This window comes from Prionailurus bengalensis, chromosome E4, assembly GCF_016509475.1.
Source record: "Prionailurus bengalensis isolate Pbe53 chromosome E4, Fcat_Pben_1.1_paternal_pri, whole genome shotgun sequence".
Classification (NCBI taxonomy): domain Eukaryota; kingdom Metazoa; phylum Chordata; class Mammalia; order Carnivora; family Felidae; genus Prionailurus; species Prionailurus bengalensis.
Window position 1 is genome coordinate 60,781,119 of NC_057360.1, and position 13,032 is coordinate 60,794,150.

At 51.9% G+C, this 13,032-nt stretch overlaps 1 protein-coding gene and 1 non-coding gene across 4 annotated transcripts in view; both read right to left on the reverse strand.

Moving 5' to 3' along the window:
• Nucleotides 1-13,032, reverse strand: part of PBX1 (PBX homeobox 1) — a 295,831-nt gene that overhangs the window by 148,971 nt on the left and 133,828 nt on the right. The window lies entirely within an intron of this gene.
• On the reverse strand, nucleotides 8,940-9,042 carry LOC122476681. The gene has a single exon (XR_006295593.1). It is a non-coding gene; the product is annotated as a U6 spliceosomal RNA (small nuclear RNA).

Genomic DNA, 13,032 nt, shown 5'->3' on the forward strand with positions numbered 1-13,032 from the left:
CTCAGTCCCCCCGGAACCAAGTTTCAAGGTCACAATGGTCTTCCCCTAGTTGCCATCGGAATCTGAAAATATCCGGGAAACGTGAGAATCCCCCTCGGAACCCACGAGTGGGCTCAGAGGCAGTTTATTCAACTTCAAGTGGTCCCCCCCCACCCTTTTTTCTATTTTTGTTTCCTTATTCTTTCTGTTTCACTGGACGCTGCTTTGTTCTGCTACAGTTTGGGGCTATCAAGCCTGCAGGATTTCCTGCAACAAGCAGCTGGACCTATCTCTCTGGTGGGTCTGCTTCCCATTTCGTCCACGGCCCTCTTTTCGCCTGAGAAGCGTCCACTTCCGTGGAAAGCAAGCCAGTCCTCTCCGTGTCAGCAACGGACGTAGATGGAGCCTTCGGGGTAGTGGATGTGGATGAAGCGGCCACAAAAAGTGGGCTGGGCCGCCGCCGTCTTGTCTCTGCTCAGTTGCCAGCGTGGCAGAGCGTGTCCCGCCTTCTCAAGAGCATGTGTGGCCCCAGTGCCGTTGCCCACTCGCTCGGGTGTCCCCGCGGCTGTGAGCACCTGAAGGACCAGGGCCCCGTCTTCCTCCAGTCGGTATGCCCGGCACACAAGCACGGAACGCGGCACACAGGAAGCACTCAACAAATAGCGGCTGAAGCGAGGAAAAGATCCAGGTCGAACCTGCCGAGGTGGGTGTTCGAGGCCAAGTTTTCGGAGACAGTCTTGATTCAACACCTGGCTCCCCCCCCCCCAACTCTGCCGTGGCCTCAGTTTCTCCATCTCTCAAATGAGGATAAAGCACCTGTGCCAGAGATTTGTTGCGACTGTGTATGTTACCAGCACTTAGGGGCACCTGGGTGGCTCCGTCAGTTGTGTGTCAGGCTCCTGATTTCGCCTCGGGTCATGACCGCACGGTTCACAAGTTCGAGCCCTGCCTGGGGCTCTGCACTGTCGGTACTGGGATACGCTCTCTCTCTGCCGCTCCCCCACTCGTTCTCCCCGCCCCCCCCCCCCCCCCGTCAAAATAAGTAAGTAAACTTAAAAAACAAAACAAAACACTGCAACCAAAAATAATAGGCGGACTTTCTGGATACCGATTTGCAGAGCGGCGCCTGGCGGCTCGGCCAGTGCAGCATCAGACTCTTGGTTTCAGGCTCAGGTCGTGACCTTGCGGTTCACGGTCCCGCCTCGGGCTCCGCGCCCTCGGTGAGGCGCCTGCTCGGGGGCAAATGCACTTTTAAAACAGAAAGCCCTGGGCCCACTTGGAAAACGGTGTCCTGATAAGCAGTCCTATTTCTGAACGTGCGTCCCTCGCTCCCCGACACCCGCCCCTTACCCAGCCGCTCTGGTGGCCGTCCCGCTCCGACCAAAGACAAGGCCGCATCCGGGCACCCGGGTTCCAAGCCCTGTCGCGCCAGAACTCCGTAGCCCCCCCCCCCCCCCCGCGCGTCGCTCGGCCTCCGCGGCTTCTGCGGCCCGGGCTTGGCCGCGGTCGCTCCGCGTCGCCTGGCCGCAGGCCGGCGAGGGGACGGCGTGACCTCCCGGACGGGGACGCGTGGGGGGAAAGCGAGGCCAGATGTCACGTCCGCTGCCAAGTCTCGCGCCTGCGACGCCCTTCCGAGTCCGGCACCGGGCGGACCTTGCGCGGGGCCTCCCTTCGGGACGGTCCTTCCCGCGGTCCCTGCCGGACATCGCCACCGCCGCCCCCGCCCGGCCAAGCCCCGGCCCCCCTCGCCCACAGAGGCTCCCCCCCCCACCCCGGCCCCCAACTTCTCCTCGGCTCCCCCCGTCCCCCCCCCCCCCCCGCAACGCTCCTGGGTCTGGAGCCTCGTAACCCATTTGCCCTCCCCGGGGTGGGGGGGCCCGGCGGCTCGGGGTCCCCGGCGCAGAACCGCGCTTTCCTTGCTGCCCCCGCCGGGAAGCGGGACCCGATTCCCGGACGGCTCTGCTGGGCGAGCATCGAGGCCTCACGGGAGCCGGGAGGACGGCGTCTGTGCTCCCGTGCACGCGCACGCACACACACTCTCACACGCACACACTCTCGCACGCACACACACACACACATACACTCTCTCTCACACACATTCACATTCCCCCCCCCACACTCATATGCACACTGTCACACACTCTCACACACTCACACACACACGGCCTCACACACACATTCCCCCCACTCTCACATGCACACTCCCCCTCACACACAATCTCACACACACTCACATCCCCCCACTCTCGCACACACTCGCACACTCCCTCTCACACACATACACTCTCACTCACACCCCCCACTCGCACATACACTCACACACTCTCACATGCACACTCACACACGCTCACACACACACATTCACCCCCCCCACATGCACACTCCCCCTCACACTCTTGCACACACTCTCACATGCACACACACACATGCTCACACATTCCCCTACACTCTCCCCCACACAGTCTCTCACACACACTCGTACACACACACACTCACATGCACACTCCCTCGCACACACGCACACACTGTCCCTGACACACATGCACTCACACACTCACATCCCCCCACTCTCGCACACACTTGCACACTCCCTCTCACACACATACACTCTCACACGCTCACACACACGGTCTCACACACACACATCCCCCCACACTCGCACTCCCACACACATACACTCACTCACACACACACATGCACCCCACACACACTCACATGCACACTCACACACGCTCACACACACATTCACCCCCCCCACACATGCACACTCCCCCTCACACTCTTGCACACACTCTCACATGCACACACACACATGCTCACACATTCCCCTACACTCTCCCCCACACACACAGTCTCTCACACACACTCGTACACTCACACACACACTCACATGCACAGTCCCTCGCACACACGCACACACTGTCCCTGACACACATGCACACTCACACACACTCACACTCCCTCCCACACTCGCACACTCACACATACACTCACACACGCTCTCACACACACTTCCCCACACACACACTCACACACCCTCACATGCACACTCCCTCTCACACGCTCACTCTCACCATATGCTCTGCCTCTCACACACACACTCACATTCCCCACACACATACACTCTCTGCACACACATCTACACACACACTCCCACACACACAGTCTCACACACATTCTTCCACATTCACATTGTCACACACGGTCCCACACACTCACGCTCCCTCACATGCACACAGTCTCTCACACATACGCTCTCACACTCACCCCCCACTCATACTCTTACACACATTCCCACGCACTGCCACGTACGCAATCTCTCACACACGATTACGCACTCACCTTCCCACACTCCTGGTCTCTCACACTCGCGCGCACGCCCGCTCAGTCCCCCGTGAGGGTGGCCGTCCCGTCAGCCCCAGCGCGGCTCTCCTCTGTCCCGTGTCGCGCCCGGTCCCCCACCCCCACCCCCCGCGGGAAGGGTGCCAAACAGCACGACAGCCCCTTCCGGGGGCAGGGCACGAGAAACCCGGGGACACCGGGGCCCGCGCTTCAGGTCACAGCCGCTGCCTCCGCTAGTCGGCGTCCCGCCCTCCGCGCCGGCGGGGCTGGGGTCGGAAGGCCCGGCGTCCCCCGCCGTCCCCTGCCGTCCCCGCTCGTTCCCTCTCGGCCTCCCCCCCCCCCCCCCCCCCCGGGACCCAACGCGGCAGGTGGCGAGCCGGCCCAGGACGTCAGTACCTGGGGACACGCCCGAGAGTCGACTCCGCCTGGGAACTTGGCTGTGACTGTGTGACTGCGGTTCTTGTCTTCTTCGGTGGCCCCTTTGCCCCGGTTGAGGGTTTTCCTAAGACTGCCAGCCGCCACCTCCCCCGCGGTCCCTGGAAGCAGGACTGAGGACGCCAGGGCTGAACGCGACCCGAGCAAGACCCTCCCCCGTCTTCGCCAGGAGCGCTTCCGGGGGGGAGGGCTGTGTGCACCTGACTCCGTGAGCTTGCGCCTCGGGGTTCTCATCACGATTTACGTCAGAGGCCGCACGCGGTGTTTCACTCCGTAAAGCGCGGACGCCATCGTTTGTAGGCGTGGCCCGCAGCCCACCAACGAGGGGCCAGGCACGTCCTCCGATGGCCAAGTTCAAAGACGGGCACATTGCGCGTGAGACTCCAGAGCAGCCGTACACGACGAGTGCCCACACGGGCATGGCTCTTGGTTTAAAAACTCAAGAAGGTGGATCACGGTCTGGGGAAACCAACGGAACTACAGGGCTGATGGTGAACAAAGCTTTTGATTTGCCAGGAGGATCACCAGAGGTGTCTCCCCAAGAGCCCCCAGCCTTCCAACCGCACGATCTGCCTTCCAACCATATAATTCACATCCAGCTTATCAGAAAAACATTTAGTGCCTAAAGCGAGTTATACCATATTTGTTAAGGATGTCACACATCTTCACAATGAAAACCTCTGATCCGCCTCTAGGGTAGGGCCCAATGACCTATAAAGACGGCAAGAAGAGGAGAAAAGATATATTGCCTTGCGGCTAACATCCCCCGCCATCCAAGGCCACAGAGACCAAAAAGAACAGCGGCTGCACAAAATAACAGAATCAAGACACCTTCAAGCTACCCCTCACTAAGTCACAAGTGTCTAGAATTTTTAAAAAGAAGACAAAAAAAAACCCACAGAATTCCAAAACGCAGGCAAAATAAAACGAAAGGCCTATTATAACTTACTGTCTTTCGAAAACATAATATCCTAATTATTCTGTAAATGTCATGGCCATTAGGCAAATTAACACGAAGTCCCAGATCAAAGTGCCATTCACACATAGATACTTACATAACATTAGGTGGCTGAAGGTGAACAGGTGCTATAAACAGCTTCTTTGAATGTTTTTAATGTGTCCGCTAGTAAAACCTTCTGAAGAGGTTAAAAAAATTCTAGAGCACAAACTGAAAATTAAAGGCAAGTTGATGGTACCTCAAAATTAAGCATGTCAAGTGAGAAAATTATAATCAACGTGTCTCTGTACTTCTGAACCCCTTCACTGTGAAGGCACATAATACAAACACGTGTATGTTTATGCACACAGGATTCTGCATGTGCATAGGAAAAGTCAAAGAGGCTAACACATATGAGTGGTTAATCATAAGAGACTACGGAGAGAATCTGCAATCCAGACTGATAAATGGATATACTCGCAAACTTACATGCCCTCAGACCCAGGCAAGTAAACAGAACATGTCCTGTTATAGAGTCAGGTGATCCTGAGAGATTATATGTAACACTTTATTACTTATTTATTTTAATTTTATTTTTTAAGTGTTTACTTATTTTTGAGAGAGAAAGAGAGAGGAGAGAGAGAGAGAGAGAGAGAGAGAAAACACAAGCAGGGGAGGGGCAGAGGGAGAGACAGGGAGACTCAGAATCCGAAGCAGGCTCCAGGGTCTGAGCTATCAGCGCAGAGCCTCATGCGGGGCTCAAACCCACCAACCATGAGATTGTGACCTGAGCGGAAGTCAGACACTTAACCATGAGCCACCCAGGTGCTCCTATTCATTTTTATTTTAGAGAGAGAGACAGAGAGAGAGAAAACAGGCACGAGCGGGGATGGGAGCAGAAGGAGAGAGAGAGTCCCAAGCAGGCTTCACGCTCAGTGCAGAGCCCGACGCGGGGCTCAATCCCATGATCCTGGGATCATGACCGGAGCCAAAATCAAGAGTCGGACGCTCAGTCGACTAAGCCACCCGGGCGCCCCTCTATGTAACATTTTATAGACTGAGTTATGTTATATTCTTTGGGTAACACTATTTAAGAGAAGTTCATAGCCAGACATCTCTGAAAGTAACTAATCCTATAATTTACCATATCTGGTAACTATAGTTCTTGTAATTATCAGACAGAACCCATATTATTTACTGTATTATTTACAGTAAAAACACTTTTTCCAAGACACATTCTAACATTGTATAAATGATTGCTTCGTAACAGGGGATGATTATGCCTCCAGGGGGCATCTGGCAACGTCTGGAGACATCTTTGGTTGTCCCGGTGGAGTGATGGGGATGCTGGCAACCATGGTAAAGAACAGAGATGCCGCTGACCCTCGTACAGCACACGGCACAGCCCCCACAACAAAGAATCTCCTGGCCTAAAAAGTCAATAGTACAGAGACTGAGAAACCAGGATGCAGATTTTCATAAACATTACAAAATTCCTCAAGTCATGTCCCCGAAAGGGCTTTAAGAAAGAAAACATGAAGGGTGCCTGGGTGGCTCAGTTGGTTGAGTGTCGGACTTCAGCTCAGGTCATGATCTCACGGTCCGTGGGTTTGACTCTGTGCTGACAGCTCGGAGCCTGGATCCTGCTTCAGATTCTGTGTCTCCCTCTCTCTCTGAACCTCACCCGTTCATGCTCTGTCTGTCTGTCTGTCTCTCTCTCTCTCTCTCTCTCTCTCAAAACTAAATAAATATTAAATTAAAAAAAACTTTTTTAAAGAGAAATAAAACATGAGAAGTTGAAAGCCATAGAAGAGAACTCTTTTTAGTAGCATTTCGATTATTTGCATATATAGCTGCTTGTGGGTGGGGGGGAGATGCCACCATATATTACTTCAGCTAAAATATGCTCTGAAAACCCACCACCCGTACTCACATGAGAGCCATACACTGAAAAATTCTGGGAAATCAACAAGGAGTTGACAAAAAACACCCCAAGCCGTCCTTCAGTGAACAGAGGAGTGTGTCCCAACCGACGGTGTTAAAATCAAATAAAGTAAGATATAATAAAAGCCAACTTTTTAGCCAGTGAAGAATAAACACATCTGGTATTTAGAGTCCTACACGTGTGTATCCATCCAATTCTATAGCATCAGAGCTCTGACGCCCAGTAATATAATAATATTATTTTTGAGATCAGTTAAGGTATAAAATGTGCGTGCTCTCAGTCTTTAATATTAATAAGTCTTGTAACTAGCGGTTTCTCGTAGCCCCGAATTCTTGAGCACAACTAGAAAGGGCACTTATCCTGAAAAATCTAATAAATTTACAGTTTTATATACTTCCTTCAATTGTAAAAGTCTTGTTCAATAAACTTTAAAATGCCACTATAGAGCAATAACACAGACAGTATAAACCCAGCCCTGGGAAAGCTGTGCAACCAGAAATTGTTCCCCTTTCTGCTAGAGCAATAAAGTTTTATATGTTTGAACTGACTGTAAAAAGGTTTGAATGTTGGCAACTGGGGAATAATCTGTCTTCTTTATAGTTATTATCATATTTCCCACAAGACCCCTTGGTCTGTGTCAATCCTTCTTGTATATGACACCTTTGTACTGTCAGCGAAAGCAAGACTACTTTACTTTTTTTTTTTTTAACTATAGGACTTGTATCTGTTTTCCTTCAGATTACAGCTAACAGGAATAAATTATTTCTGACAAGCATCTATTGCAGTATTTTACCAAATAAAGCTGCTTGTGAGCTGCTTTTCCAAGAGCTAGGGGGGAGCCTCCTCCCCTTCCCTCCTCTCTTTCTCTCAGCTGATTCAAATGCAATTCAGGGATGGTTACATTGGAGGAAATGCCAATAAAAAGAGATTTGTAGGAAAGTTGCCCTGAATGCTGGAGCCCACCGTAACAAGGTGGTGCGGTCCTCGTGGGTGCCGTTGGGTCTGTGTGGAGAAGAAGTTTAGGAAAGGTGGGAGGACGAGCCATCTCTTTTTCTTCCCAACCTGTCTCAGGTCTGAGAGTGTCTGTGCTTCTTGGTTCGGACAGAAAGCCGAGTCCAGCCAGCAGGAGTGGCTGTGACCAGCAGGAGGGACGTCCAAGTTGTCACGTGGAGGCTTGGGCTCTTGGCCAACAGGTCACCGCCACTGGAATGAGCTTAGGCTCATGATAATCAGCAAAGACACTGTGTGTGTGTGTGTGTGTGTGTGTGTGTGTGTGTGTGTCTGAATATCATGTGTGTGTGTATGCGTGTGCCTGCATGTCTGTGTGTCTATTTGTGTGTGTGTCTGGGTGTCTGTATGGGTCTTTCTCCCTCCCCCAATCCCACTAAAAAGTCAGAGAGGAACGAGGATATGCGCAAACACAAAGTTTTTCAAAATCAGACGACATTGTGTGGTTGGTTGGACGTCAATGGAACTGGCCCGGTTAAGTAAATTATGTCTGCACTCTGGAATGGACAGAGTCCCTCCGAGAGACCACGAGAACAGGATGGTCAGTCACTTGAACACAGGTGCATACATATTGGCATATACGCACGCAAGATATACTCATGGGAGTGCACACACTCACCCTCAAACACAACTCAGCCAACTCCAAATGAACAGTCAACTCAAACGTGGAAGTTCTGGGGTAGGAGGGTGAATGCCCAACGAAATCTGTAAACCTAGCAACTTTGCCAAAAGGAGGTCGTGCACGTGAAATTGAGTAGATACACTGGCCTCTCGGTGACCCTGGAAAAACATGGAGCTTGTGAGCACATTCAAGTTCGTGAATGTGAATCCACGACGTCCTCTTACGTTCCCCCTCGCGATCCCCATCTCCACGAACGCTCAGACAACATTATCATGTGCCCTCCTGGCCCCGTTTGAACGGCAAACATTCTTACCTGTGTACAGACGACACGAACAAGTCTCGTGACGGTAGTTACCTCACAGGACCAGGAACAAGGAACACCACGCTCCCTCCCACCGCCCTTCCCCCGGAACCGCTACAAACGGAGACTTTTTAACAAAGGTGTAGGCGCGCGCATCTCAACGACTCGCCTACAGGAAAACCATGGTTCCACAATACCGGTTCTTTATTCTCTCCAAAATGGGTTTCCTGATGGAGGTGAAAAGCTCTTGGGTTTGTGTCATATGTCACAGGGGCATTAACAAAAAGGACAATAAGTGCGCTTTTTAAAATCAGGGGCCTAGGACACAGACATAGGAAAGGGCACAAGTGACAAGTGGGTAGCTCGGTGGAACAATATGAAATGCCTTACAAATGTGCACATCATCCTTGGGCAGGACCATGCTAATCTTCCCTGTATTGTTCTCATTTTTCATATGCGCAGCTGAAGTGAGCGCGTAGGCTGCATTTAAAATGCTCTTACGTGGCGGCAGATGGCCAGCTTCAGGACCAGTAAGTAAACCACCCCAGAGTGGAGCAGCAAAGGGAACTCCCAAAGGGTAAGGTATGTACCACAGGCATCTAACTCATGGAAGGTATTTAAGAAATGCAGATTCCTTGACCAGCTGCGAATGCAGGGCCTGTGAATCTGCATTGTATCAAAAGCCGAGGTTATTCTGCAGGATCGCTGATCTTGCCTGCTGAGGTCCACCTGTCATTCCCCCCGGAATCACGTTCCCTTTTACAAATACGAAGGGCCTCAGTACACACCCTACTGACATAGCAGGTGGTGAAATTCAAAGCACTGTGCACCATGCTGTTTGAGACAGAAATGAAAGAGATCTAGAAAAATAGTGTCCAGGGGGTGCCTGGGGCGCCCAGTCGGTTAAGCGTCTGACTTCAGCTCAGGCCGTGATCTCACGGTTCGTGAGTTAGAGCCCCGCGTCGGGCTCTGTGCCGAGAGCTCGGAGCCCGGAGCCTGCTTCGGATTCCGAGTCTCCCTCTCTGTCTGCTCCTCCCCGGCTCATGCTCTGTGTCTCAAAAAATAAATAAACATTAAAAAAGAAAAAGAAAAATACTGTCCTGGAAGCCTTGCCTTGTTCTGCCTTTCCCCCGAACTCTGGTCTCCATCCATACCCTTCCCGTTCTGTGCATCCAACTGGGGTCTGGATGCCGAGAGGCAGAGTTCTCCTGAAAAGGGCAGGAATTGGAGCTCTCCCCTACCTTTATTATTGTTGTTGTTGTTGTAAATTTCAACAACCACCCCCCCCCCCCCCGCCCAGGGATTTGTAACCTCACTGGGTCCTAAAATACACCCTGCCTCCTGAACCCAGACAGTTGAAGAAATATCCTGGGGTCTGGTGCTGGTGTTCTTCAGCTTTTAGATTCCATCCAAATTTGATTATATGCTAGGGAACTCTCGCAAGATACAAATGGAGCAAACAAGGCAGACCAGCGGGCATCAGGCATTATTGCTGGTACCACTGCTTCTCAACAATCCTGGTTCCCGCTGATGCTACTACGGTGGGGACCACAAAGTTCTGGAGCCTGCCGGGTGTCAGGCACCCATCTAAAGTCTTCAGATGCACCAGCACATTTCACCCTCAGTGCTACTCTTACCCCAATGCACCAATGATATTATTCACCGAGAGACAAGACGCTGTCACAGGTTGGGACTATTCTCCACGTACATCTAGCATTCATTCCTGTTCTAGTCAAGGCTGCACGTAAGGGTGTCTAGGCATATGCAGAAGCCAAGGGCAGGAAGAGAATTTTTCTCTTAAAAGCTGGCAAGAAACTGAGGAAATAACAAGAGAGGCTATACGCTAGGGGCCTTGGGACGTCAGATAAGGCTTCTTTCTAGAAGGAACCTGGAGTCTGGTGAGGGAGCCTGGAAATGGGCAGAAGACAGCTATATATGATAGCATTCCAGGGAAAGAGCTGAGAAGTGATTGGGGCAGAGGGTGGTGTAATGCCAATGATAAGAAAAAAAAAATACATATACAGTACACATCCCTTTTCTCAAGAAAATTGTAATATCCTTCATCAGACAAGATACCCTCATACAGAACAATCAGAAAATATCAGAAACTGTAAATAGCCAGCCGGTGCAGATAGTCGCACAAATCTGAAGAATCAAGAGAAAGGAGACTTCAACACAAGCTGTGGTTTCTGAAGGGCGGACGGAGACACACACAGAGGACAAACAGGAGACAGCATCCCAGGAGGAGCCGTGGGAGGCAAGACAACCAACCTGCCTGGCAGATCTGGACCCAGGAGCGAGGACAAGATCCTGACGAAAAGGACGCAGGCAGGTAAGCCCGGCCCCTCGCCTGGCCGACCTCAGACGTGGAGCAGAGTCAAGGCCACGGCACAGCCTGCCAGCAAACCTAGGCCCTCCTGCTCCTGCGGAAATACTAAGGGCCTCGGAAATCAACATGACAATAAAAACATAAAATCCCCAGGATGGGGACCCTCTTATCACAGCACAGATAGGCATGGTGGCATGCACTCATACACAGCAGGTGGATCTCAGAGGATGCGGTCGGGCTGAGGAACACCCTAGATGGAAAGGCTCCGGGGAAAAAATCCAACAGCTGCTGGAGGTGGGCTCGGTGCTTCAACAGGAAGCCCTTTCCAAACGAAATCAAGGCCAATGATGGACATTCGCTAGGAGTCCTTCTCACTCCAAAATTCAGTGGTTCTGTGAAACCTCTGCACAGGAGAGAGGGGAATACCCCAACTCTTAGATGACTCTGGTCTCCTGGGTCCCCCCGACCCAGTGCCAACAATATAAACATCCAACCGGAGCGGTGTCCTTGACCGTGTGACCATCACTATAACATCAGATGAGAACAGCACTGCTTGAGGTGAAAACATGTGAAGCTGCCGGCTTGAAAACATTATTTCTTGGGTGAAGTTCTTCACCTCATCACTTAATACACGTTTATTGTTTTGTTACTAACAACAGAAGTAATGGTAATACTTTGGTATCAGCATAATGTTTTAGAGCCTAACAATACTTTCATAAGTGTGATTGTGTTTACTTTTTTTGTAAGTTATTTTAAATTCATTTTGAGAGAGAGAGAGAGTGCACAAGCAGGGGAAGGGTAGAGAAAGATGGAAAGAGAGAGAATCCCAAGCAGGCTCCGCACTGTCAGCTCGGAGCCCGATGTGGGGCTCGAACCCACGAACCGTGAGATCATGACCCAAGCTGAAACCAAGAGATGCTTAACTGACTGAGTGACCCAGGCACCCCTATATTTTCTCTCTTTTTTTTTTTTAAAAAGTGTGTTTATTTAATTATTTAGAGAGAGAGAGACAGAGAGAGAAGGAGAGAAAGAGAATCCCAAGCAGGTCAGCCAGGTCCGACACAGGGCTTGATCCCACAAACTGCGAGATCATGACCCGAGCTGAAATCACAAGCCGGACGCTTAACCGACTGAGCCACCCAAGTGCCCCTATTGACTCTTGCTAATAAATGTATCCATGTTATAGGTGAAGACCCTAACACCCGGAGAGGCTAAATGACTCACTCAAGGCCACAGAGCAGGTAACGGCCAGGGTTACACGGGGGCCACATCAACTGAGTCCTCATAATTTACTAAATGCTTGTCATATGTAAGAGATGGGGCTGACCTCGACTAGGATGCAAAAGTGGGTGGGAAAGGTCACAGGAACCCAGTGCGAAGGACAAGCACCTTGAACCCCGAAACTGACCACCCTGCGGTTCATTTCACACCACCCCGCCTACCTGGCTGCGTCCCTCCCATCAGCCCAGCGGATGCAGGGTCCCCCTAACCCGCTCACCCTACGGCAGGCACTGAAATTGGCAAGGATATAATAAAGATGACCCTCTCTGCTCCCCTCCTCCCTCCTTACAGCAAAGCCACCACATTCTGGTCAGCGGGCAAACAAACAGCTAGGCCCTGGCTACACAAAGTACCAGGGAATCTTTGGGGGGGGTTCCCCAGGGGCGCCCAGTAACACGAATTTCCATCTCTCCCAAGGAATCGAAGCGTTCCCCGTCGGCCTCCGCTGGAGAAACCAACAGAGCCCCCCCAGCCCCCCTACCCCAGCAACCGGGGCACATGCTCCCCGCGGCCACAGGGATCCCGAGCCCCTCAGGAGCTGCCGAGGCTTTCTCGTGTGCCGGCTGCTCATCCAGCGTCATTAAGGACACGCCGGTCTCCACCGCTTCCCCGCCTGAAGAAAAGCCACCCACGGGCTCCCCGCAGAGGGACCCGCGAGAAGCCCCCGGAACCCACAAAGGGAAGCCAGCGTGCCGAGGGTTAAGCGCACCCTGTAATAAGCATCTCTGTTCCGGCGTGTTGCGAAAGCCCATTACCTCCCGCCACATTACCTCATTCATTTCTTATATGCGGATGGTTTATTTTCCCATGAGCACCCTGGCTCTCAGTATTAAGTCCCCTCCTTCGCCTCTAT